Source organism: Ornithodoros turicata, chromosome 9, assembly GCF_037126465.1.
Source record: "Ornithodoros turicata isolate Travis chromosome 9, ASM3712646v1, whole genome shotgun sequence".
NCBI classification, from domain to species: Eukaryota; Metazoa; Arthropoda; class Arachnida; order Ixodida; family Argasidae; genus Ornithodoros; species Ornithodoros turicata.
The window spans coordinates 28,024,997-28,051,365 of record NC_088209.1 but is presented as its reverse complement, the minus strand read 5'-3'; the positions used below and the strand labels follow the sequence as shown (position 1 = coordinate 28,051,365).

The 26,369-nt window shown below is 46.9% G+C and overlaps 1 protein-coding gene across 2 annotated transcripts in view; it reads left to right on the top strand.

Annotated features, from left to right (window-relative positions):
• LOC135368510 (phosphatidylcholine:ceramide cholinephosphotransferase 2-like) overlaps nucleotides 1-26,369 on the top strand; it is a 52,465-nt gene that overhangs the window by 15,767 nt on the left and 10,329 nt on the right. The window contains exons 1-2 of one of the 2 annotated variants that reach the window (XM_064601856.1): nucleotides 7,546-7,634; nucleotides 19,797-19,844. The gene's annotated coding sequence lies outside the window, so the exon portion shown is untranslated. Of the gene's footprint in view, nucleotides 1-7,545; nucleotides 7,635-19,796; nucleotides 19,845-26,369 lie in introns of those variants that run through there. The other variant, XM_064601855.1, reaches the window with a different exon arrangement.

Below are 26,369 nucleotides of genomic sequence, written 5' to 3'. Positions count from 1 at the left end.
ACAGTCAACAGTTCATAATAATTTCATAATTTGGGGCTTTACGTCGCGAGGCAACCGCGATCGTGAGCGACGTTCAATATAGTTCTTCTTTAATATGTTGGCTTGCTCCTCAAACAATGCCTACTTCCACATTGCTAGTTAGATGCCAACGTGTCTATAATGACGAAACAGCTGTGCAGTGCCGGTATGCCGACGATTGAATCATGCACTCGTACATCTGCGGTGCAAGCCATTGGGCTCTGGCTTCCTTATCCTCATACATATGTGCACATGTACATATTCACATACGTATTTACATATTGACTCGTTAGCAGTGCTGTCCTCAAATACAGTGATTGCGCTTTGTCGTCGTCTTCACATTTATATGTGTCGTGTGTATACAATAAGTCTTATTATTCAGTAAGCTAGAAGATAGCAGTTATATCTACATATTTCTATAGAACTTACAAAAATTACAGAAACGTAGTTTCCCTTTCTTTTATTAATAACGCGTCCTGGAGTAGCCAGTCCCGAGTGGCTCGAGACTACCATCTCCATTTTTTTCTTTTAAAATCAATCAATCAATCACAGAAACGATGTCTCCGTTTTCAAGGGAATCTCCTTCTGCAGGTATTCTCCCTCTCCACGGCAGCCTTATTCAGCATCCTCTTGTGCCATGCTGATCCCCTGACTACCTTTTCCACGTAGTGATTCCGTTCGTCGTTCTCGGTGCAGCTGACGTATTCGTGTTCCGCAAAATTAACTTCCACCGCATCTCCAAGCACCAGTTGAGTTGTTTACGACTGCAGCGTTGCGTGGTAAAGTAAAACCGAGAATTACTGTACGGTTATATAGTGATAATGATAATTAGCAGCGTTACATCACGAGATAGCTATGGTCATGAGCGACGCCACAGTGGACACGGTTACAAACGAGGACACGAAGCAGATGATGGCATTCAGTTGGTTGTCATGCACGCTGCGGGAAGCAGAAGCAGCGAATGATGTTATCTTCTGGCAGACTGTCAGGAAACAGCGCAACGTGCAGATTTATTTGCGGTTAACAGCTGCGAAGCAGGCAGATATTTGCGAAATTATGTTCCTTCGGGTCTGCGTCAAACTTAGCGCCACCCAGCGTGTACAATTGAATGAAACGAATGTCCCCTATATTGACGTGCACGGAGTCTGCACTACGCTTGCATTACTTATGGGTGCAGGAAGCCGAAGAAAATAACGGAAATGAAAGGACAGACTCCTGTGGTGAATCAAACTTGAAGGGCGCTAGGACTCCCGTTCTCCTTTGTAAAAGGGTAAATATCTGGGGCGCTCGTCGATGTCGTCGGTGGTGGAAGTAGCTGCAGGACGAGTGCTCATGGACAGTCTTGTGTTCACGAAGGGGAAAGTTATTGTGGTGTCTAAGAGTATTATTTACAAGATACAAAGGCCTAACTATAGGAGGGCAAATAAGTACAAATACAAGATAGCGGATATATGGCAACATGGTACACGGTTAGCAAATTTCAAACGTCAACAGATTAGCAATAAAACTTAACTTGAAGTCACTTGAACACATCTTCGGAATCAAAACTGTTTCGTGATAGTTTATTCGAATCCCCTGTGGTACTATAGTAGAGTACTATAGAGCATATTTTAGCCTATTCGTTCTTGCAAATATGTATAGGGGTGTCAGTGCGTTTACTTTGACGTTTTGAGTTTGATATGTATTTATGTGGATCTATTCCTCTTAGTCTACAAAACTACACTGCGTACATGAATCTGAGACGAGCACTCCTCCGGCGATTTGTTAAGGGAGGGGGTTGCGCTCGTTGACGGTGAATCCGGTTGACAGCGAAACCTTGTATTTGTTTTATAATTCCATTGTTTCCTTTTGAGTGTGAGGGTCCCATAACATACAAGCATATTCCAGGATGGGACGTACAAAGGTTTTTAATACCGTCAGTTTTATAGTCGAGGATTTGTGTTCAGGCGTCGGCTAAGTACACCCAGTTTTCCACGTGCACAACAGCAAATGGTGTCAATACGTTGTCAAATGGTGTCAGTATATGGTGTCAATTGAAGTGGCTATATACGAAACATAGTGACGGTATTATACTCTATTATACTCTATGGTTTCTACTATTACAGCGTCATGAGTGTTCCACAAAGAAACAACTCTAAATTTTCCCTTTGGACATCTCGTGCCCCGCATATTGTAAGAGTGCCGAGAATATGCCGAATGTGCGTTTACATGGGACCAGACCGGTATTAGAACGGCAGCGCTGTTGCAGTACTCTGCGTTGGGGGGAAAACCTTTCTCACAAGGTATATTGAGAGTAGAGGAAGTTAGTGCAAAAAAAAAAAACAGACTTCACGTCTATACGAGCCATGTACTTTGCACGGTGTGGCGTTGACCAGTCCTCATAATGACCGTTCGGTTTAGAGCAACATTGAACTGTCATAACAACCGTCGTGTGGTACAGATTTAAACGCGCCGATTATAGACACGACACGACATAGGAGCACGTTGACGATCTTGCGTCACGGATAATGCAGTTTATAGAAAGTGATTGTCGATGAGCGAGACAATGTAAACTCAGATCGCCATTTGTGCGGGGAATTAGTTTATCATTCTGGAGGTTCTTTGGGTGATTGTACGAATTTAGCAAACAGGACAGGTTGATTCTCCCTATATAGTTAATTCGCTACATAGGTACGTTGAGGTGCGCAAAAAAGTGAAAGGACATGAAAGTAAGCGCTTACAGACGAAAAGTGACGCACTGTTATCCTGTTGTTTCGTGTCTCCACTCCGATAAGCGCGCCCGACTGGCGGACAACGAGGGAAGCAGTATTGGAGTCGTCGATGGGGGTTCTATGCCGTATACACGAGTGCGAGCGCAAGATAAAAGATAAGGGGAAAGGAAGATTAGACTATCTGCGGCCTTCCTCTGTAGGATTGCTTTACGCCCCTATGGAGCTTACCTTATCACCCAGTGCTATGCACGCGCTGACGAATTGTTAAATTCCTCTTGGCCGTGCAACACGCCAGTTGAGCACGAAAAATTCGAAATAAGCGAGGAATAGCGAAATAAAGGTTTGCTCCACTTTCAAACTGTGCTTTGAGGCCTGGAAAACCGCGATCAGCAGGAGTCGAATCAATTTTATGTGTTTATATTCTGGTGGGAAGCGTTTGCTGATATACCATGCGTTTTCAGCTCCAGTCGGATGGTGATGGTGATGTGATAAAGAAAAAAAAGGGGGGATGTGAATCACGACGAAGTCGGACTGGCTACCCCAGGACGCTTACACACAGAAAATACAAACAGATGAACGAGTTAAAGTGATGGAGTTCAACACGTCCAGTCGGAAATCGCATACTAGAAACCGAATAAATAACAACAAATGGTTGGTCATAGCGCCTGCATAGAACTGGTGTATATACGTTGTCGATCTGGAGCGCTCTTTTCTGCTCCATGGCAGTCTAGCAGAGAATGCGTGTTTCACTGGACGATCCAGATCTGATCCAGATCGGATTCGCGTGTTTTGCCGGTCACTTCGGTTCAACCCGTTCCAAGACGAAACACCCTGTCTTGCTCCGCCGAGAAACTTCAGATTCGTAGGGACCCCAGAGAAGCGCTGATGTTGTCATTTCCGCGTCTTGCCAGGACCAGTAGATGAGTTTGCCAGTCTTGACCCTTCGCGACGCAGCTTGATCCTGCAACTTCCCCAAGGCTCTTGTACCCTGTGTGCTCAAGGATACTGCTCCGGCGTGGATTTGGGTGCTCGCCACAGATGGTCTATAGTCGTGCCCAACCTAAGAATGGCACGTTTAAACCTCGCCCAACGTTTGTTCCTATTGGCTGCAATATAGCCATGCAGCCGCATCACTACGTAGCGACAAGAAGCGCGCCGACGTCAGAACTATAGGAGCCCTATAGGCCTATAGGCAACTGGCGGCGCTGCAGTACAATTTTTCCGCCGGAGTGCCTCTGTTAGAGACTACATATCGTGCCGTTCTTAATTCTTCGGTTGAACAACACTCTAAGAAAAAAGGGCTTGAAAGGTGATAACTTTTATAGTTACCACCTAGGTCAACATAGCATCTGATAAAGGCTGTAAATGGGCGGTAAAAGAAATTGTCATATGTCCAAATTGGTACAAAAAGGCGTACGCGTAAGTTCACTCTTAGAAATGAACTTCCCCGCATAGCACGCTCCTAGCCAACCATCGCCCCTAATGACAACGTTCTCGCCCCTGATTTGTTGAAAACGGGAGGAGGAGCCTATTTTGTGGCCATTATGCACGGCACAAAATAGACTCCTCCTCCAGTTTTCAACAAATCTAAGGCGAGAACGTTGTCATTCGGGGTGATGGTTGGCTAGGAGCGTGCTATGTGGGGAAGTTCATTTTTAAGAGTGTTGTTGTTGTTCCTTGTCACCCCAATTCTTCTTCTTATTTTTTTTTTTTTCTCGTGACCGCTCTGTCATAGCGACACGCAACACACTGCCGGCACACACACATAAAGAATGCTTCTTCTACCATCTCGCATAGAAACCCCATGTATACTTCCTTCTATATCGACCAAGTGGCAATTACACGGTGGATGTTTAGGACCAAATATCGTGCGGTTTAATGGCACCTTATTTTATTAGCTTTGCTTCCCCCGTGGCGTGCCGCTTTGCATAAGTAACGTCATTCTAACGAAGGTGGACGGACTCACGCGAAAACGTTCCGTTTGTTTTGTCGTTCAAAGCGACAAAAAAGCGATATCACGCGACACTGGCGTGCATTGGCGCCGCTGCTGCTCATGCGCACATAGCGCGCCATGACGTTGACCCAAGATCGATGCTAGACCTGTCAAAGACGAGGGAGACGCGGGCCCTGGGCGCCAGAGCAAAGCAGGGACACCCGTGGGGCCGAGCCCCATTTGAGGGCCAACGCCCTCGCCACCTTATACTGGATATTAACTCCGTGTGGGGGCAGCTGTGTTTCCACACGAGAGTAACGGATTGGAATCGGTGGATGTGGATGCTAAGCTAGTATACGCACTTGAGTTTCTGACAGCTAAAGAACACCAAAAATCGCCGACACAAATAAAAAGCGCAAAATCATGCATGAGTATAAACTGAAATATGGCAATCGTCGAAAAGGCCACACATCAGTAAGAATCGAACACTTGTGTTTGTCAGTTTATGTGTTCCAGCCTCAGAAAAACATGGTGAATAACAGCTGTTCAGTTTCCCGTAGAGAACAGGAAAAAACATCAGCAGACTAAACAGAAGGCGCATGTTGATAAGGATATGAGCGGTGCATGTCCAATGCAAGTTAAGATAGAGAGCCTCCAGACAATCACGAGCTGGACTGTTGAAAACGTGTCCCCATGCAGCGCCTGCCTTTCTTTCGTTGGGCTACCGTATCGCACTGATGGCGGCCTTTTTCCAGCGGTTGATAACGGTGGATGAAAGACCTTGGGGTTTCAACCTAAAGCGACATGGGCTCCCCTGCCATAGCAAGGGATACGCCTGCTCTTTTGATGGACGCGCGTGTATACACCAGCTCGCGTGGCTCAGTGGTTTGCGTGCTGGCCGTGACCACGTCGAGACTGGTAGTTACAAGGGTTCGAATCCCGGTGCCGGCTGTGCTGTCTGGGGTTTTTCCTGGGTTTTCCTTAGACGCTTTCAGGCATATGTCGGCACAGTTCCCTTAGAAGTCGGCCCGCAGAACGCACATTCCCCCAGAGCGTCAGTCGTGACGTTGCCCACATATATGAGGCCGACAACGGCGAGCCGTTTCACCACCACCACCACACCACGCGGGTGTATAGCTTTGGCACATGGATGATCGCAATAAAGAAATAGATACCAATAGATAATAGTCACCAGCGTAGTGAAGCGGCACGTGGCTGATCAAGTTTCGGTGGTTTCGATTTCAATGTTTTGTGTTAGTTCACGCGTGGTACTATAAGAATTTCGTCTTTCTTTTTTTTATTTCTTCTGTAATAACCTTCTGGTGGTGGTGGTGCTGATGAAAGGGCTCGCCGTAGTCGGCCTCACAGAAGTGGGCAACGTCACGACTAACGCCCTGGGGGAATGTGCGTCCTGGGCCGACTTCTAAGGGAACTGTGCCGACATGTGTTGTCTGAAAGAGTCTGAGGAAACCCCAGGAAAAATGCCGGCATAGCCGGCACCGGGATTCGAACCCCTGTACCTCCCAGTCTGGACATGACATGGCCAGCACGCTAACCACTGAGTCACGGGAGCTGGTCCCTCCCTTAACCTTCCGAGTGTGAGTAGCACATAGAAGTAACCAATACGAATCCGTGCTAGAGAAAGGAGATAAAGTTATACCTTTCAATATATATATATATATATATATATATAGAGAGAGAGAGAGAGAGAGAGGTATGGAAAATAATATCAACCGGCTGGCTGCTGCTACAACATAAAAAGACATTCATCGAGATGACAGTCCTGAAAAAGCCCACATGCAGCAATATATCGCTCATTGTTCTCGTAAGAGCACGTAACTGAAAGAAGTTACAAACGGCTGGCAAGTTGGTGAGGCCTTGCGAAAGTCCTGAGAGTGAAGCATAAAAAGGACAACATGACACGAGCCCTCGGGAGATGCATCATTTGCAAATCACTCTTCTTTGAAGGTGCACATGTGTTCAAGGAACACAACAAAAACACAAAAATATGGTTATACCCGTTTCTGATATACTTTAGATTGTGCTTCCAAGCAAATTCATCAAATGAGTACACTGCCGTGACAACGCGTCGCGCATCAGTTGTTCTGATGAGTTCGGTGCGTGTTGTTGTAGTTTGTAATGTATGTTCGGAAACGCGCGCGACATCCTTTTTTACGCATCTTTCACAAGAACACGCGACGACTTAGCTTTAATTAGATTTTCGCAACTATATAAATCAATAACTCATCTCATCCAGCGCGTGTGTCATGTGATATATTGAACTGCGCAAGAAAATATTCCTCTACGTATAGCTCTACGGGAGAATTCTAGAACTTCGTTCACACCTTCTTCGCATGACGTGCTTTGGAATACATAGTTTCTGCTGCCTTCTATCCGTTTTCTACTCATTATAGCTCGAGATTCATTATCAGTAGCTCGAGGATGAAAGAATCACCCACAGGGCATCCAATTAAAGGGAAATTATGTTCACAGGGTGCAGTGCAAAACGCATGACTGTTAGGGAATATTTAGCTTCATTTTCTCGCAACGGGTCTATACAACGCAGTTTCGAAATTTAGGCTTCATGCGTTGTAGCACCGAGACTCTACAGTTCCAAAAGAGGATTGCTTTGTTTGAACATCGTCATTGTTCTGTCAGAAGATATGGGGTTTATTTAGAAATAAAAATAAATAACGAGCACTGCAATACGTCTTTGTCAGTCTTCTGTGCCGTATCCGTATGCGACATATACTGTGCGGAGGACAATGGTACGATTCATACGGGAGCTTGCGACAGGCGTTGTCCGGTGACGGCTTGTGTATATGCAGAATGTAGAAGTTATACAGTCACCCACGTTATTCCGAAGTCTTCCAATCCTCTAACTCCGCAGTTTTCATAGTGTCTAGCAACGCGACACACTTCCCAAGACAGACGCTGATGTTGCTCTCCGCCTGGCGTGATTTACACTCAGGGTAAAAAGGCTATTTTCTCTTCGCGTTTCTTTGTAAACGTCATGTTTCTTGCACGTATATAGAAGTAAAATGCAAGCGAGCTGGTGCATATACTAGACGTTGGCAACATGCGCCTGAGCTTGGGGAAAGACAGACAGACAAAACACAACGCGGATGGCACAAGACAAGGCCTCATTGAGCCTGTCTTGTGCTGGTCGTTTTGTCTGTTCCCCAAGCTCGGGGACACGTTACCAACGTCATTATTCTCTCTCTTACTTTTGGTCCTATGACGCTTCTTTAGACGTTGGAGAGTTTGCTGTGTACTGCTGTGCGAAATCGCTTTGCGCACGCAAAGAAATAGCAGGAACTCACACCGCATGCGCCGAACATGGCTTTGCACTCTTAAGAATGAACTTCACCACATAGCACGAGAGCAAAAAAAAAAAAAAAAAAGCACGATAGCATAAAACGAGAGGCGGAGCCTATTTTATGCCACTGCACAAAATAGGCTCCGCCTCTCGTTTTCAACAAATCGGGGGCGAGAACGTTGTCATTCGGGATGATGGTTGTTGGCTAGGAGCGTGCTATGTCGTGAAGTTCATTTTTAAGAGTGTGTGTATAGCACGTGCGCAGTGTGAACAGGCTGCTTCTTTACGTATACCTCACAAGAAACTACCGTATTTTCCGGTGTATACCGCTCACTCGTGTATAGTGCGCATGCACCCCTAAAAACGGGCCGAATTTGAAAAAAAGTTCCATGTATAACGCGCACCGCATTGTTGCTACAAGCTTCTGTATACTGCCACCGGTATACATAATAAACCAAGGCGGTGTATCATATATGCTATACTTTATTTGAAACACATTTAGCCAAAGCCGTTAAACTCCGATGCAACAGAGCCGGTGTCACACAGTATACTACTTCAGTCTAATCTCCCTTTCGCCGGTTTCGCCAACTGGCCCTATATGAGATTAGGGATAAACTCACAGCACACCCTGGAAGAGGTACGTCACCGACTTGACAAAGAACTCTGCAGGAAAATATTTCCGTGTATAACGCGCACCGTTAGATAACGCGCAGGACCACTTCAGAGCACTTTTTTACTGTGTAACGCTTGCGTTATACACTGGAGAGGTTAGAAACATTAAAACAAATTATTTGAACGAGACCTTCTTCGTTCTGACGAGTCATTCTAATTCATCATCCCGTCGCTTGACATTGTTTTTGTTCCTGTTGCAAATCATACCCCACAATTAAAGAAACTCTTGCGTTGAAGTGTGCACTCAATACGCTACTATCGGTCTTCGGTAGATGCCACACAATATGATCCGCTAAAAGTAATTACGATACGCGACAACGAAGTCGTACACATGTGGCTTCATTGGAAAAGTTTGTCAGGCTTCCTAAAGGAAACCATGCTTCTGTGCCCGAAATGAATCCGTACGTTTACGTCTTCGCATCCACAGCAGAGCCTGGATTGAAGGAGATCAGTCGTGACGCCAGCTATGACGGTGTCTGTGATTTATGAGCTTCACGCGGATGCTAAGGGAGCTTCACGCGACGCTTAATGCTCGATGGCACAAAGGCCAAAAAAGAAAAGAGAAAAAGATGCTGCTCGAGGGGATAACAAATATCGCAGGGTACGGGAAAACACCTGTGCCCATTGGCCGAGTGTTTAGTGCCTTGCAGCTGGTCGAGTGCGTGCTCGGGATTGAATCATGCGCCTTTATATGTTTGGGTCTGCTATCCTCTGGGTTCACGCGCATTTCACTGTGTGCCAGTTACCACGACGGAGTGATCGCCTGATATTGTTCTGGTTTTATATCCGGGATATCCTGCAACCAGTATACTTGAGTGAGGTGCGCTATAAAAAAAAAAAAAAAAAACATATAGCAATTAAGTAATCGATCACCTGACCGGCAATCAGAGGGCCGTGGGTTCGAGTCCCGCCAAAAGGCCACTCGCTGGATTTCCGTCAACCACCGTCCTTGGGATCGGAGTTACTTGTCGCGCTTTGCCTATACAGATCTTATCGTGCTTGCTATGCTTTTCTACATGTACGTACGGTTATCACTGCCGCGCGCATCAGATGTGTACCCGGTTATCACTTTTGTGTTGTGCGCATCAGGTTCCACCCACTCTGACAGGATTGTTCTGTGACTCTGCGTGAGCCATGTGTCCTCCATGAATTAACGATTCCCAACTATGACAACATCTTGGCTGTTTGTGCTATATACACCTTCCCCATACAAGCGCTGGCCCCGCGGTGGCTTAGCGGACGATATAACATTACTGGACCCGTAATTAGGGTCACAGGTATATTCGCGCGGGTTTAATTAGGCGATAAACAGATATGCCACAGAGCGCGGAAGAGCCCATATTTTTACGAGAAGCCCATCAGTTAAGCTTTGGGTCGCTGAACGCAGCATCCAGACTTCCGGAGTTCTATAGAACCCAGTTAGTATAGCAGTAATATATCGAGAGTGGGGGCGACAGCCGTCCAGTCGGCGCCGCGGTGTCGTATACACCAACGCCCAGCGCCTGTCGTATAATGCCGTGCAGTTTCTGTCAAATCGATCTTAGAAGTGAGCACCGTGCACTGCTGCTGCGGGCTACTTTAGCGGACTCGTAATGGGCCAATCCTATTTACGGAAACCACCGTCTCTACACAGTGGACCTCCTCACCCCGCGGAAGGGAGCTATCGACCCAACTATCACCAACTTGTGTGTTGAGTTCATTAGTGAAGCCACAGTTGGTGCTTCAAAGAGTACTTCCACGGATGGAGCTGAATTGCGGTTGAAAGGGAATGGGAATGACAGGGCAGATGTGAAGGCTCCTCGGCAATTAAGCTCCGGCTGATTTTATTTTGTGCCTCTTGAATGAAGTACGAAACGTGATTGTCTTCGAATGCTTCCTCCCTTGGACGTTTCGCCAAGGTTAAAGGGACCATGAAGGGATTCCAGAAAAATCTGAGTTCTCGGTGGAGCATGGCTCTCAAGGAGAACTTTTATCCTAAATATATTCTATTTTGGCCATATTGCATTCAACGCGGGCGGAGTTCACGCGCACACACGCAAAAAAGAAAAAAGAAGCGTCGAGCGGTCGGTCGCCCGACACACCTACTACTCTACACTCTAAATACAGAGACGCACCTAACACTCTAATACACTCTAAAAACAGAGCTTCACCACATAGCACGCTCCTAGTCAACCATCATCCCAGATGATAACGATCTCTCCCTTGATTTGATGAAAACGGGGGGGGGGGGGCGTACGCCACTTTTGTGGCAATTATGAACTGCATAATACCACAAAACTCCTCCGTCGCGCCGTCAGCGGTGGGGGTCGCCGCAGTCGCCTTCTTTTGCAGTGGTTTTAGCTAGGATCTCCGTTACTCTAACCAATGCTTGGTTCATACTCCGCACGAGGAATGTATTAGCATCCAGGAATGCATTACAGATAATCACGGAGGTTTTGACGATCTCTTCATGGTCCCTTTAAGGTACTTATAGGAACCGCCAATGGCTGCCAAGGAACCACCGCCGTTGATGTTCCCCTCGGCTGCAAGAATACAAAACAGTGGAATGTTTTCCTGTTTGTAGTAGCAACATTTGCGGTTGACGTCACAGAATTTACGTTTGCGCGCGTGGATAGCACTTTATTTGTTCTTTGTCGACGTCACGTTTAAATATATTGGTTACACTGTGTCAGCTAGGTGACCAACAGTGCTGTCAAAGGTCTTCATAGACAACGTGCTTACACGTGCGAAAATTTCGACTCAATATGAATCCCAGAGTCAAGAACATCAAACAGTTTGAACGATGTCAAAGCAAGAGGAACGTTTATCTGTCTCACCTGTTTAATTCAACCCTCCGGATGCCACTTCACACAGAGATCAATGAAATCACTTGCAAACCGGGCGTGAGTCACCAACAAGGGCCGGAAGCAACAAGTTTCCGTTAGACAGCGCTACTATCACCCATGCAGCACAATGTACTGAAAGTCGAGTGCAATAGGGGTGGACGGGTAGGTGGAAGGCCTTGAACACATTCGTGAAACTAAAGAACACTGATCAGACGCCAACCGTTCACCCCTATTGAACTCGACTTTCAGTACATTGTGCTGCTTGGGCAGCTACGGCTTCACCCGTTGTTGTTTGCCCAAACAGCACAATGTACTGAAAGTGCGAGTGCACAGTGGTGGATTAAGATTGTTTTCTTCGTGCACTTTTAAAACAGAACTTCACCGCATAGCACGCTCCTAGCCAACCATAATCTCGAATGATATCGTTATCTGTCCTGATTTGTTGAAAACGGGAGGCGTACGCCTTTTTTGTGACAATTATGAACAGCATAAGTGTCACAAAAAGGCGTACGCCTCCCGTTTTCAACAAATCGGGGCAGATATTGATATCATTCCAGATGATGGTTAACTACACTGTTAAAACAGAACTTCACCACATCGCACGCTCCTAGCCAACCATCATACCGAATGATATCATTCTGTGTCATGATTTGCTGAAAACAGGGGGGAGGCGCCTATCTGGGACAAAATAATCTGTCCCAGATAGGCCCCTCCTCTCATTTTCAACAAATCAATGCACAGAGTGATATAATTAGGAATGATGGTTGGCTGGGAGCGTGCTATGTGGTGAAGTTCTGTTTTAACAGTGTAGGTGCGTGCTATGCGGTGAAGTTCATTTTTAAGAGTGTATAGCTAACCCCCATTCCAAATGATATCGTCAGTGATATGTTGAAATATGTCTCGCCCCCTCCCATTTTCAACAAATCAGGGGACAGAATGGTAGAACAATGAGAGAACTGAATGCCAGCCATTGCACAGAATGACACCATAATCATGCCTGGTTTGTGCAAGGCGCGGAGAGTACGCCTCTTTGTGACATTTACCATAACTGCATAAGTGTCACAAAGGGGCGTATGCCTCTAGCTCTCACCAACTCGTTGTTGAGGACGATGTCATTCGGGACTATGCTTGGCGACACTATTGAAAAATGAAATATAATTGGTAATTTGAGTACACTCTTAAAACAGAACTTCACCGCATAGCCAATGCCACCTAGACTAAGGTGGCATACTCTAGGTGGCATTGGCATAGCACGCTCCTAGCCAACCATCATCTCGAATGACATCGTTCTCTTACCTGATTTGCTGAAAACGATATTATTCGAGATGATGGTTGGCTAGGAGAGTGCTATGCGGTGAAGTTCTGTTTTAAGAGTGTAGATTTACACGGTTGGATGGTGATGGTGATGGTGAAAGGGCTCGCCGTTGTCGGCCTCACAGAGGTAGGCAACGTCACGACTGACGCCCTGGGTCTTCAATATGAACTTCACCACATAGCGCGCTCCTAGCCTACCATCACCGCAAGTAAAATTTGCACGCTCACTCTTAAAAATGAACTTCACCTCATAGCACGCTCCTAGCCAACCATTATCTCGAATGATATCGTTATCTGCCCTGATTTGTTGAAAACGGGGGGCGTACGCCATTTTTGTGACACTTATGCTGTTCATAATTGTCACAGAAAAGGCGTACGCCCCGTGTTTTCAACAAATCAGGGCAGATAACGGTATCATTCGAGATAATGGTTGGCTAGGAGCGTGCTATGCGGCGAAGTTCATTTTTAAGAGTGCTCTTCAAACAGAACTTCAGCGCTCCTGCACATCCGCATAGCACGCTCCTAGACAACCATCATCTCGAATGACATCGTTCTCTTACCTGATTTGCTGAAAACGATATTATTCGAGATGATGGTTGGCTAGGAGAGTGCTATGCGGTGAAGTTCTGTTTTAAGAGTGTAGATTTACACGGTTGGATGGTGATGGTGATGGTGAAAGGGCTCGCCGTTGTCGGCCTCACAGAGGTAGGCAACGTCACGACTGACGCCCTGGGTCTTCAATATGAACTTCACCACATAGCGCGCTCCTAGCCTACCATCACCGCAAGTAAAATTTGCACGCTCTTCAAACAGAACTTCAGCGCTCCTGCACATCCGCATAGCACGCTCCTAGACAACCATCATCTCGAATGACATCGTTCTCTTACCTGATTTGCTGAAAACGATATTATTCGAGATGATGGTTGGCTAGGAGAGTGCTATGCGGTGAAGTTCTGTTTTAAGAGTGTAGATTTACACGGTTGGATGGTGATGGTGATGGTGAAAGGGCTCGCCGTTGTCGGCCTCACAGAGGTAGGCAACGTCACGACTGACGCCCTGGGTCTTCAATATGAACTTCACCACATAGCGCGCTCCTAGCCTACCATCACCGCAAGTAAAATTTGCACGCTCTTCAAACAGAACTTCAGCGCTCCTGCACATCCGCATAGCACGCTCCTAGACAACCATCATCTCGAATGACATCGTTCTCTTACCTGATTTGCTGAAAACGATATTATTCGAGATGATGGTTGGCTAGGAGAGTGCTATGCGGTGAAGTTCTGTTTTAAGAGTGTAGATTTACACGGTTGGATGGTGATGGTGATGGTGAAAGGGCTCGCCGTTGTCGGCCTCACAGAGGTAGGCAACGTCACGACTGACGCCCTGGGTCTTCAATATGAACTTCACCACATAGCGCGCTCCTAGCCTACCATCACCGCAAGTAAAATTTGCACGCTCTTCAAACAGAACTTCAGCGCTCCTGCACATCCGCATAGCACGCTCCTAGACAACCATCATCTCGAATGACATCGTTCTCTTACCTGATTTGCTGAAAACGATATTATTCGAGATGATGGTTGGCTAGGAGAGTGCTATGCGGTGAAGTTCTGTTTTAAGAGTGTAGATTTACACGGTTGGATGGTGATGGTGATGGTGAAAGGGCTCGCCGTTGTCGGCCTCACAGAGGTAGGCAACGTCACGACTGACGCCCTGGGTCTTCAATATGAACTTCACCACATAGCGCGCTCCTAGCCTACCATCACCGCAAGTAAAATTTGCACGCTCTTCAAACAGAACTTCAGCGCTCCTGCACATCCGCATAGCACGCTCCTAGCCAACCATCATCTCGAATGACATCGTTCTCTTACCTGATTTGCTGAAAACGATATTATTCGAGATGATGGTTGGCTAGGAGAGTGCTATGCGGTGAAGTTCTGTTTTAAGAGTGTAGATTTACACGGTTGGATGGTGATGGTGATGGTGAAAGGGCTCGCCGTTGTCGGCCTCACAGAGGTAGGCAACGTCACGACTGACGCCCTGGGTCTTCAATATGAACTTCACCACATAGCGCGCTCCTAGCCTACCATCACCGCAAGTAAAATTTGCACGCTCTTCAAACAGAACTTCAGCGCTCCTGCACATCCGCATAGCACGCTCCTAGACAACCATCATCTCGAATGACATCGTTCTCTTACCTGATTTGCTGAAAACGATATTATTCGAGATGATGGTTGGCTAGGAGAGTGCTATGCGGTGAAGTTCTGTTTTAAGAGTGTAGATTTACACGGTTGGATGGTGATGGTGATGGTGAAAGGGCTCGCCGTTGTCGGCCTCACAGAGGTAGGCAACGTCACGACTGACGCCCTGGGTCTTCAATATGAACTTCACCACATAGCGCGCTCCTAGCCTACCATCACCGCAAGTAAAATTTGCACGCTCTTCAAACAGAACTTCAGCGCTCCTGCACATCCGCATAGCACGCTCCTAGACAACCATCATCTCGAATGACATCGTTCTCTTACCTGATTTGCTGAAAACGATATTATTCGAGATGATGGTTGGCTAGGAGAGTGCTATGCGGTGAAGTTCTGTTTTAAGAGTGTAGATTTACACGGTTGGATGGTGATGGTGATGGTGAAAGGGCTCGCCGTTGTCGGCCTCACAGAGGTAGGCAACGTCACGACTGACGCCCTGGGTCTTCAATATGAACTTCACCACATAGCGCGCTCCTAGCCTACCATCACCGCAAGTAAAATTTGCACGCTCTTCAAACAGAACTTCAGCGCTCCTGCACATCCGCATAGCACGCTCCTAGCCAACCATCATCTCGAATGACATCGTTCTCTTACCTGATTTGCTGAAAACGATATTATTCGAGATGATGGTTGGCTAGGAGAGTGCTATGCGGTGAAGTTCTGTTTTAAGAGTGTAGATTTACACGGTTGGATGGTGATGGTGATGGTGAAAGGGCTCGCCGTTGTCGGCCTCACAGAGGTAGGCAACGTCACGACTGACGCCCTGGGTCTTCAATATGAACTTCACCACATAGCGCGCTCCTAGCCTACCATCACCGCAAGTAAAATTTGCACGCTCTTCAAACAGAACTTCAGCGCTCCTGCACATCCGCATAGCACGCTCCTAGACAACCATCATCTCGAATGACAACGTTCCCTCGCCTGATTTGCTGAAAACTGGGGGCGTACGCCATTTTTGTGGCGTTATGCAGTTCATAATTCCCGTACACAAATGGCGTACGCCCCCCAGTTTTCATGAAACCAAGGGAGGGAACATTGTCATTCGGGATTATGGTTGTTTATGAGAGTGCTATGCGGAGTGCACAGGAGCGGTGAAGTTCTGTTTGAAGAGCGTGCAAATGTCACTCACGATGATGGTTGACTACGAGCGTGCTATGCGGAGTGCAGGAGCGGCGAAGTTCTGTTAGAAGAGCGTGCTCGCAGCGCAGTAAGAGAACGTGAAGCACCTGTGTGGGCTCTACGACCGTCTATGAACCATATAAACTGGTGGTGAATTCCACCTGGTCGATCTGGTGCGACTGTTCCTTGCTCCGCGGCGAAGAATGTGTGTTTCACTGGTCGATCCAGATCGGATTTGCGTGTTTCGCGGGTCGTTTCGGATCTCGCTTTCCGGTGGCGCACCTTAATTTTCTCGCTCCGCCGATAAACTTCTCGACTCTGCCGGGGGAACCCCAAGGAAACGCTGCTCTCGCATCCGCGTCTCGCGAGGACGTGTAAATGAGTGTGCCTGCCTGTCGTCGCACAACTTGAGTTGCAAGTTCAGCTGCAACTTCCACTATGCTCTTGGACGGAGCGTTATTCTCTTTTCGTTGGTGGATTCGCTCTCCCCGTGAGCGCTCCTGTGGAAGTCGCCACAAAATTGTGACGTCACCCGAGGCTTCAGGAAATTTCGTGCAATCTCCACGAAGAGATGGGCAGGAATAGGAGTTATAGCTCCTGCGATATTCTTTCTGTGCTACTTCTTATGTCTCTTCGGTAAGTATAAGATGAGCGTCAGGCAGCACAAACTGCGGCGATGAGCATTTGCACAGCGATTCACTTGTCAAAGACGAGTCTGCTGTACTTTAACCCCCTTCAACGAAGATGATAATGCATGGCTGCACACGTTATTTCTTTGAGGTACGTCCCAGCTGGGAAAAGTATCAATATTTGCCAGTGCAACGCTCCAAAAGAAAGCTAAAGGAAGAAAACACACGGTCGGCAAATGGAGTGTTTGTTCCGTACTACATGCAGCACACCTCTGACAGTACTCGTCGATAAGGCACACGCGCAGACAAGTGGAGGAACCATGGCTGTAACACGGCGCTATAGTGGGAATGCAACACTGCCCCTGCGGTCACGGTGCTGGTGCACCAGAGATCTGGGGGTGCATCAGTCTTGTTGTGGTGACGGATGTGAAGCGATGACCGCCCGCTGTTCGCGAATCGCGACCATTCTTCGCCGGCACCACGTCGCAAGGTCCAAAAAGTCGTGGAGGGATTCTTTGAGACGCACTGCCTTCAGACATGTGCCAGATAATTTAACATAGCGTTTCAAATACAATAACGAACACCAAGTTTAGTTCAGATACAGTACGATCACAGAAGTGACCTTCATTGCAATACACGTAAAAAGAAAGACGACCACGAAAAATAATTTCGCCCTGTGCACAATATGCTGCAATATATGTATAGGCTTCTGACAAGTGCCCGCGATGAATGTTTTCTTTCGGAAACTGCTACCTGCAACTCCAACATCACTTTTGTTTTTTATTTTTTTAAGTTCCGTGTTAGCGCCGCGAAGCAACTGTGGCGATGAGCGGCGTACAGACGTGGACAGATGGAGAGGGTACAGCAGGAAAGAGTGGGGGGCAGGGGGATTAGTAGGCATCCGGGGCCGGCATCAGGGGGAACTGTGCCGACATTCGTCTGGAAAGTCTTCGGAAAACCCAGGGAAAACCTCAGACAGCACAGCCGGTGGTAGGATTCGAACCCGTGTCACCTCACAGTCTCGGCGTGGAAAGCGATCATCCTCACCACTCTACCACGGGAACTGGTGTTTCACTTAATGATAAGTTCCGATTCAAGTTAAGTCAAATTGTGAGTCAGTCAGGTTGTGTCGTGCTGTTTTTGCGCGTCCACCCTCGGGCTTATATTGGCGGAACATCGTCCATATAGCATAGCTGTTACGCTTGAATGCAGGAATGTCTTTCGTGATACCTATAGCTGGCGCAATAAACGTAACCCGCTAGGCGATGCCGCTAGTGCTTTTATAGACATTTTCCAAGGCATGCCACACGATAATACGTTCCGCTGTTTATGCCAGTTATTATCGGAGACAGTGTCGCCTTATCCATATTTGCCAATTGCTATGCTCTATCTCTCTCGTAAACCCGCTTTGACCGTTCAAGGTTACGAGCTTAAGTGTGGAACGATAACCACCTTCCCTTTGTGGTGTCTGCAGGAGTCGGGAGAGTCGCGCTCTAAATACCACCGAGAAAGTTTCCAGCCGAGAAGTCATGCCCGACGGCTCTCCGGAAGTGCTCTGCATCCCTCGGGGGCGGTATATCACGGAGAGCACGAGTCCCTACCATTACTTTGCATTGCATGATTTAGGAGCACTATCGCTGAACGACATTCAAGCGCGTCTTTTTCTTCGTTGCCCTATACGTGTTACCTGCTTTCGAAGAAGCGTCATGGGAGGCACGGCGCGGATTTTGAACTCGCACTAAAATTCCGTGACCGCTCTCTTCAAACAGAATGCTGCTATACGCTCTTAAAAATTAACTTCTCCGCATAGCACGCTCCTAGCCAGCCATCATCTCGAATGATATCGTTATCTGCCCTGATTTGTTGAAAACCGGAGGCGAACGCCTCTTTTTTTTTTGTGTGTGTGTGACAATTATGAACATAATAAGTGTCACAAAAAAGGCGTGCGCCTCCCGCTCGCCTGGCATTATGTGGTGTATAAGTGCCACAAACATGGCGTACGCCCCCCCGCCCCCGTTTTCATCAAATCAAGGGTGAGAACGCTGTCATTCGGGATGGTGGCTACACTCTTAAAAATGGGGGGGGGGGGGGGGGGGGGGGGGTGATGGCAGGATAGGCTCGCCGTTGTTGGCCACACAGAAGTGGGCGTCGTCACGACTATAGCCAAAAAAAGAAAAGGAAAACGCATAGCAAAACAAAACACAGAGGAAGGACGGACGGATGGAGGATAGAGGAGGTTGAAGGTCTTAAAAATGAACTTCACCACATAGCACGCTCTTAGCCAACCATCATCCGGAATGACAACGTTCTCGCCCCTGATTTGTTGAAAACGGGAGGCGGAGCCTATAGCACGAACAACGTCCGACAAAGGTCTTGTTGCAAACATTGGGCCGATATTGAACCTGTGATGGCGAGCTTGCCAAGCTGAGGATATCACGCTATTCCCCCTCTTCGGCCCAGAAGTGCCCGTGTGTTGACAACACGGAACACACCTTGCCACGCGAAGTACTTCGGAGTTTGCTGAAAGTAAAAAGCGAAAAAGAGAGAGCTACAAGCGAAACAGGCGCGGTGCGTTTGTTATCTACGTACCGCATTGGAGCGAGATGTACTAGGTACCAAGATGTTTTCCTTCGAAGAGCGATTTGTATGTGCACAACGTCGTACCGGTGCTTATCTTGTGGTGAGATAATGCACACTTGAGTAGCACTTACACTGCGCCTGGGATTACAATGATTGCGCACGCGATACGTCCGCACTGCTCCACTCAAACGGACATTCGCGTGTGAGAGGAGGTGACATTGAACGAACGGGAGAGAACCTTCTTTTTGGTTACCTGTCTGTTCTGTGTGAACTCATAAGGAACATCTGTAGTATCTTTAGAAACATGAAGTGTCTTTCAGAGAGTCGCCATACAGCAAGACTTCCTCGGTCTTGCTGGCGACCGCTCGCCGTATGAGTCGCTAAACTACATGTGTTGATTTTTTTCTTCTTGCTTTCGCAGGTACTTGTAACAAAGAGGGAAGAGGCTTTCTTCAAGAGGCACGATTAGGTGAGTGACTCGAAATGAATCATATGGACATAAGATCTACGTGGTTGCCTATTTTGGTACAAACTTTTCTGTGTTTGTACATCCATGCTATTTTAGTTGTACGGACATCTCAGTGAAATTAAGTCCATTAAAGTAAGTGTTATATGGTGCCTTAGCTGTACGGACATGTCAGTGAAGTTAGATCCATTAAAGTTACTGTTATTTGTTGTACTACCAGGAACAACCGTAGGAAATTAAATCCAGTCCATTTTACAATTTCATGCGCATTTCAGTCATTGTGTGTATGCGCAATACGGAAAAGACAGAAACAGGTTTGACTGCGTATTACGCTTCGAAGCATATGACAGCCTCGTGTATAAAATAACCTGCTGTGTGCTTAGTGTTAAACAAATAATTAGCGGGATGAAAGCCTATGAAACTACTTCGATTAACAAGAGCAAACTTTTGTCGCAATGCGGCCTGTATTCCCTGTATTAGCATATAGCGAAATTTGGCAATTTATATCTCGAAGTACGCTGGCTTCTCAGGGTGTTTAATAAGGCCGATGGATTGATGACTGGCCCCAATTCTGCTATCCCGCATTTCCCAGAAAATGTCGAATTAATAAGTTAATTAATGAATTTTAGCTAATTAGTCGTCCAGCAGTTGCACACGCTGTCCTACGGGTTGTCTGCCTGGCCGTATAACTCACCTGCTGAAACGGCGTCTATTTTGCTCTGCATGTTTTTTAATAAAAATTCTGTAACGAATAAAAAAACACCCTGTATAACTGCAAAAAGAAGGCGCGCGCATTACGATTGGTCAGAAGACATGACGTCAAGATCTGACAGCCGAAGGAAGCACCTTTTTTGACCCGTGAGATTGATTGGTTGATTTTCTGGGCCGGATTGCGCACTGCACTCATACTTTTCGTTTGAATATGTACTCCATGGCTTGTAATCTACTCCTCCTGACATATTTCTTTTCTTTTTTCGAGTCCTTTCCCAAGCACCACAACATACCGGTCCAACATTGGTCAAATATTGAGTCTTTATTGCCAATATTGAACCAACATTGGGTCAAGATATTGTGCTGCTTGGGTTCATGCTCCGTTAAACAACAGAGAAGATGGCAAGCGAGAAACCAAATCCGTTTTGACCCTTGTGTGCGCAGTTCTAAATATTAAACATGTATCACCGAATAAGAAAGGACAGACAACTACGTTATGTTATCTAGCGCTGCGCCTGAAGGCTGAAGCTACGCGCTGAAAGTACGATGACAAATGTGTAAGCAGCTGTACATGACTATACGATTAACAACGGGCGGTGCTATAGTGTGCTGACGAACAAGGCCACCGCCTCGTATACCCCGCATGAGAATCAGGCTTACACGATTTCTTCTTGCTATGCAACGTGCTCTCTGCACGTTCCGGCTATCAAAAGCACAATGAAAAGATGTGGAGAATGTCACGCCACATTGATAAACGGTGCCAGACATCGAAAACTTGATAACTCGGTGCTGAAAATTTCCTCTATCTTTCGAGCTTGATGTTCGAAATTGTAATCAGTCTGGAAATAAACTTTCTTTAACGGTTACGTTCCAGTAGTAATATTAATAATAATAATAATAATAATAATAATAATAATAATAATAATAAAACATAGTACTCGCGCTCATTGTCAGGACTGTCGGTGAGCATTTCACCGCTGTGTCAATGCTTTGAAATACTCGCGCACCAAAACGTCAACTTGACGAAATGTCTGCACCGAAATGTCCGTCTCCCGCTATATGTCAAGCAAACTTTTTATGCCAACCAGCCAACAAACGTCGCTCTATTGTATAGGCGAGTCTCTAGACCAACTTCGTTTCAGCAGCGTCGCCTTCTTTACGCACAACAACTCGATATTCCTGTCCTTAGCTAATTTTACACTTATTAGCTCCCATACTCATTTGAGACAGGGCGCGGGCACTTGTACAAGCACCTCAGGTTTTCGCCCACAATTGGAGTTTTTGTTAAAATTTCGCCGACTACCGAGTTATTTCATAATATTTCTTTGTAAAACTCGCCGCTTATACATTTGTATAGGAACGCTCGTTTTCGGAATAAGGATACACAGGGGACACGAAAAACGGGCGTCACGTCACGTGCTTTCGTCGTCGGTGATTGGCCAAGATACAATCTCGCTCGTTCACCGGTGCTCGTTGACCAACTGGCCATGTCACGTCGAGACTGGGAGGTACCGGGGTTCGAATCCCTGTGCCGGCTGTGCTGTCTGGGGCTCTTCCTGGGTTTTCCTCGGACGCTTTCAGACACATGTCGGCACAGTTCCCTTAGAAGTCGGCCCAGGACGCACACTCCCCCAGTGCGTTAGTCGTGACGTTGCCCACCTCTGTGAGGCCGACAACGGCGAGCCCTTTCAACAGCACCACCACCACCACCGTTCACCGGTGTCCACCGACTCGAGTTGGCCCGGTTGGGTTGGTATAGTGTAGGTCGATTGCCACCAACTCCAAAGTTGGCGTAGGTTGGTGGAAAAAGTTGGTGCGCAGAAACGCAGCCCTACACGCTGGATTACTTTGAAAATATCGAAAATACCACTGATGATGCAGTATTTGTTGACCGGCGTCCCTCATCGTTTGCTTGAATGCAGCTTCGTCCTGAAACGCGCTATCGGTACTGTTCCCAAAAGCAGAATTAAGCGAACAAACTGCCGACAATATCGGTAACGTTTACTACCATATACAAACGATCCATGATTTCCAATGCCATTGTCTGCTAACATGCCAGTGATTACGAATTGCTGTATAGTCCCACCCACACACGAACCAGGACGTCGGATTTGATAGCAGACGATAAAGCACACAATACATCGTTAATTGAGAATACCGCGAGATCGGCGAACAGAACTCACCTAATCGACGTTTCCCACAAAAGAGAAGAAGCAGAGGAAGGCCCGATGAATGGCGCTGACGTCAACGAGACAAATACCACCGCCGCAGGCAATGAAAAAATAACTGAAAAATCGAAGGGAGCATTAGGCTTCCCAAAATGCATTTCTTTGTGATCTCCCCGCACCACACCATGATGTAATAAGTACATAAAAACTTGTGAAAGAGCAGAAGACAAATGTCAGGAAGAAAGCCAGATCATTTGGAGTGTGCTCTATCATTGAGTGTCGTCTGCTTACTTGCGCCGTTGTCGTCTGCTATATGACATGACAATATGACCGTCGGGGGGCGCCATTCCTGGGAATGTTTAGCGAGCGTGGTATAATGTATTTTTATCGGAACATATGATGAACGCTTTTGCACCTATTCAAGTGCAAGTATTCTCGAAAACCGAAAGACGAATATACTGCCTGCGGCCGCATGCAGCGAAATTGGTCTACGCCATCTGTGTTTTTCTCAACACGTCAACGAAGCTTCGGACAGAAATTCACCCAGTAATCCAGTGGCGTATAGCCAGAGCGGGGTTCCAACCCCTCTCCCCCGAAACCGTACATTTGTTAGTTGATTTGAGAGAGGGAAACGAGCGTGAAATTCTCCTCCCCCACGTAAAGTTCCCATATAGAACCCCTTCCGAAATATTTTTTCTGGCTACGCTACTGCAGGAATGTCACAATGCTCAAGGCCGCGCTGAATTACAGCTACGCAGCTTGCGACAACTCGGTTCGTATGCATAAACAAACAAGACAATCTTTGGGCCTTGCAACTTTTACTGGTCCAGCTTTGCCTGTGCATTCGTAATGCTTCTCACAAGCGTAAATTTCCCCTGAGCCCACGGGATAAAAGCGTGTGTGTCGTCGGACACGGGATATATCACACTGTCCCAGCTCCAGAATTAAAAGGAATTGAATTGGCAGGGGGTGACTTTCCTCGCACACGCAGATGAGCCTTTCTTCTGCACGAGAGATTATTCGTCGAATGACGTCATACGGGCGTTGGCACAGGGCAGTTGGGAGCACATTAAGAAGGGCGGATGCTCACAAAAACGTGCCTGTGCCTTAGTTACTTACCGCGCACTGATGGGTGCCAAATTAGCGGAATTTAGACAAGGGATAACGTCGAACAAGAGGGGGAGAAACCTTCAGGCTAACGTGAGATAACAAACCTTGACAGGCTGCGTTTATTTTCAATGCGACTTCTCCCAGTCAACACACGTAGTCGTGAAGATAGATCAAAAGCCAGGAAGCATTTTCAATATATTGATTTTTTTACACTGGCTTACATAACAGAGAAGCAAAACAAAAAACAATAGGACGTTTCGACGCCTATATACAGACGTCCTCATCAGTATGAACACAACGAAATGTTGAGGTAGTACTTGAGGTAGTTGAGGTGCTACCTCAACGTTTCGTTGTGTTCATGCTGATGAGGACGCCTGTATAGGCGTCGAAACGTCCTATTGTTCTTTGTTTTGTTTCTCTGTTATGTAAGCCAGTGTAAAAAATCAATATACTGAACACGTAGTGGTGCACTGGCGACCTCGCCGACAATAAACAAGGAAACAAGAAGGGAGAGGGTGCAGCCCAGCTGGTGCATATAGATTAAATTGGACGTTAAAAAAAAGAAGAAGAAAAAAAAACGGGCGACACGGAACACGAAGCTTGTCAGCGGCACAGAGAAATTTGTCGTGTCATCTTCGTGTTACCTGTCTGTCAGTTTTTGTCCAATTTAAAGGAAACAGTCAAAGGGTGCCTAAAAGGAACAGTACAGTTGCAGCAGTTTTTCGCTGGTCGCCAATTTCGTTGCCCAAGGGTGTACCATTAGTGAGGCCAGAGCCGTAGCGATAAAGGGGGGGGGGGGGGGGCACCGGGCGCCTTCGCCAGAGAGGGCGCCGAACGGCAGGATCTGGCGTGTTGGTTGGACAGTATATGGCGGGAATGAAGATAATTTGAATAAAAGCTGTGCAAAAAAAAAGTTTTCTGTGCTTTGTTTTTAGAGAGCTTCTGACGGCAGTGAGAGGGGCCCTTGGGCAGTTCATGAGCACCTCAAAAATAGAAATAAAATAAGTTATTCTGTGGTGTCGTAGTATATTCCCGATGTCCAGATAGTACACTCTGTAGTACACTCCAGCCACTGTTCTATTCTCGTACTCCCTTTATTACTCGTCTTCTTCTACGCGTCGCACTTCCGCGACACCACAACAAGCGTGAAAATTCATGGGTATAGTACTGTGCGCGCGTGCCCATTTTGCATGATCATATAGCTTGCATCAACTTAGCGGAACCAGACAAGAGCACACAAGATGATACGATATTCATAGTGTCCTGGCCTTACATAATAATCAAGTGTCACTGTCATATAAATAGATATACACGAAGGCTCGAGAGGCTATTCGCTGGAGAAGGTCAGAGTGGACCTGCCTTGAACGGGTATTCCTTATACGGTTCATAGCTTGCGTGCATGCGTGGGCTCCCAGACCTCATTTCCGTGAGAGCTTCGCCTCACTTCCGGTTCAACACTTCGCCCGTTGGACGTCCTAACGCTCCATCTATATTGCCTTGCAAGTCCGTCGCACGCACAGAACTCAGTGTGGGCGCCGCTGCTAACATACAAACCTATAGGCGGATATCTGGATCGAGGGGAGTGCCTCCCATGGGAGAATGCTCATGTTTCATAATTTCCGCGTCTTGTTAGGGCTAACGCAGATTCCGTGTCGCACGCATCCGTAGCAAGAAGCCCATTTGTACCTTTCTGCGTATCAGCATTGCGGAAGCTAAAATGTACACGGTGATGTATGGCTGGATCGCGTCGCTCTGAAGCGGGACCTGGGACACACGGTGAGAACGGAGGTAGTTCCAACGTCTTGCTGCTGCTGTTGCGATCCTGTTGGCAGCGCCCAATGCACCCAAGTGACTATGGTTACTGCAGCGAAAAGGTTCTGCCTTGCACCACAAGAAAGTCTGCGAGACACTGTTACCCATCCCTGTGCTAGGACAGGTGTACAGTACAGTGCTTACCGTCTTTTCAACGGTATTATCCTTTTGTATATGCGTCAGTAATAATAAATATAAAAGAATAGTTTAGACGGTCACGAATAACATGAAGAGATGGTAATGGGTGCGCTTTGAACAGCACTTGGGAAAAGCACACCGTGCAAGGTCAGTCACTTAGTATCTAATTTGCACGAGCTGTTCCTTATTCTTACCATCGTGGGATCGTCTATAACGGACATATGTACAGTGTAGAGACATGTTAACAACTACACGACGACCCTAGGACACTACGACTGCTACCCTACGGCTTTGTAGACGCTCGTTCTCAATGCGCACTTGCGTAGCCGGGGGGGTGTTCAACCCACGAAATGGTACCTTTGGTAGTGCATTTGGGGGAGGGAAGCGAGGTGGAACTTCTCCTCTCCCATGTAATGTTCCCGTAGGATCCTCCCGAAATATTTTTCTGGCTACGCGGCTGTCAATGCGACTTCTTTTTGACGCTAAGAAACATCAAAATAAAATGAACAAGGTTTTGAAGTGAATGTAAATTTAAAAGCCTTCTTTGGTAGCGCGAAGGGATACAACACTCTTGCTTTCTCGATACATA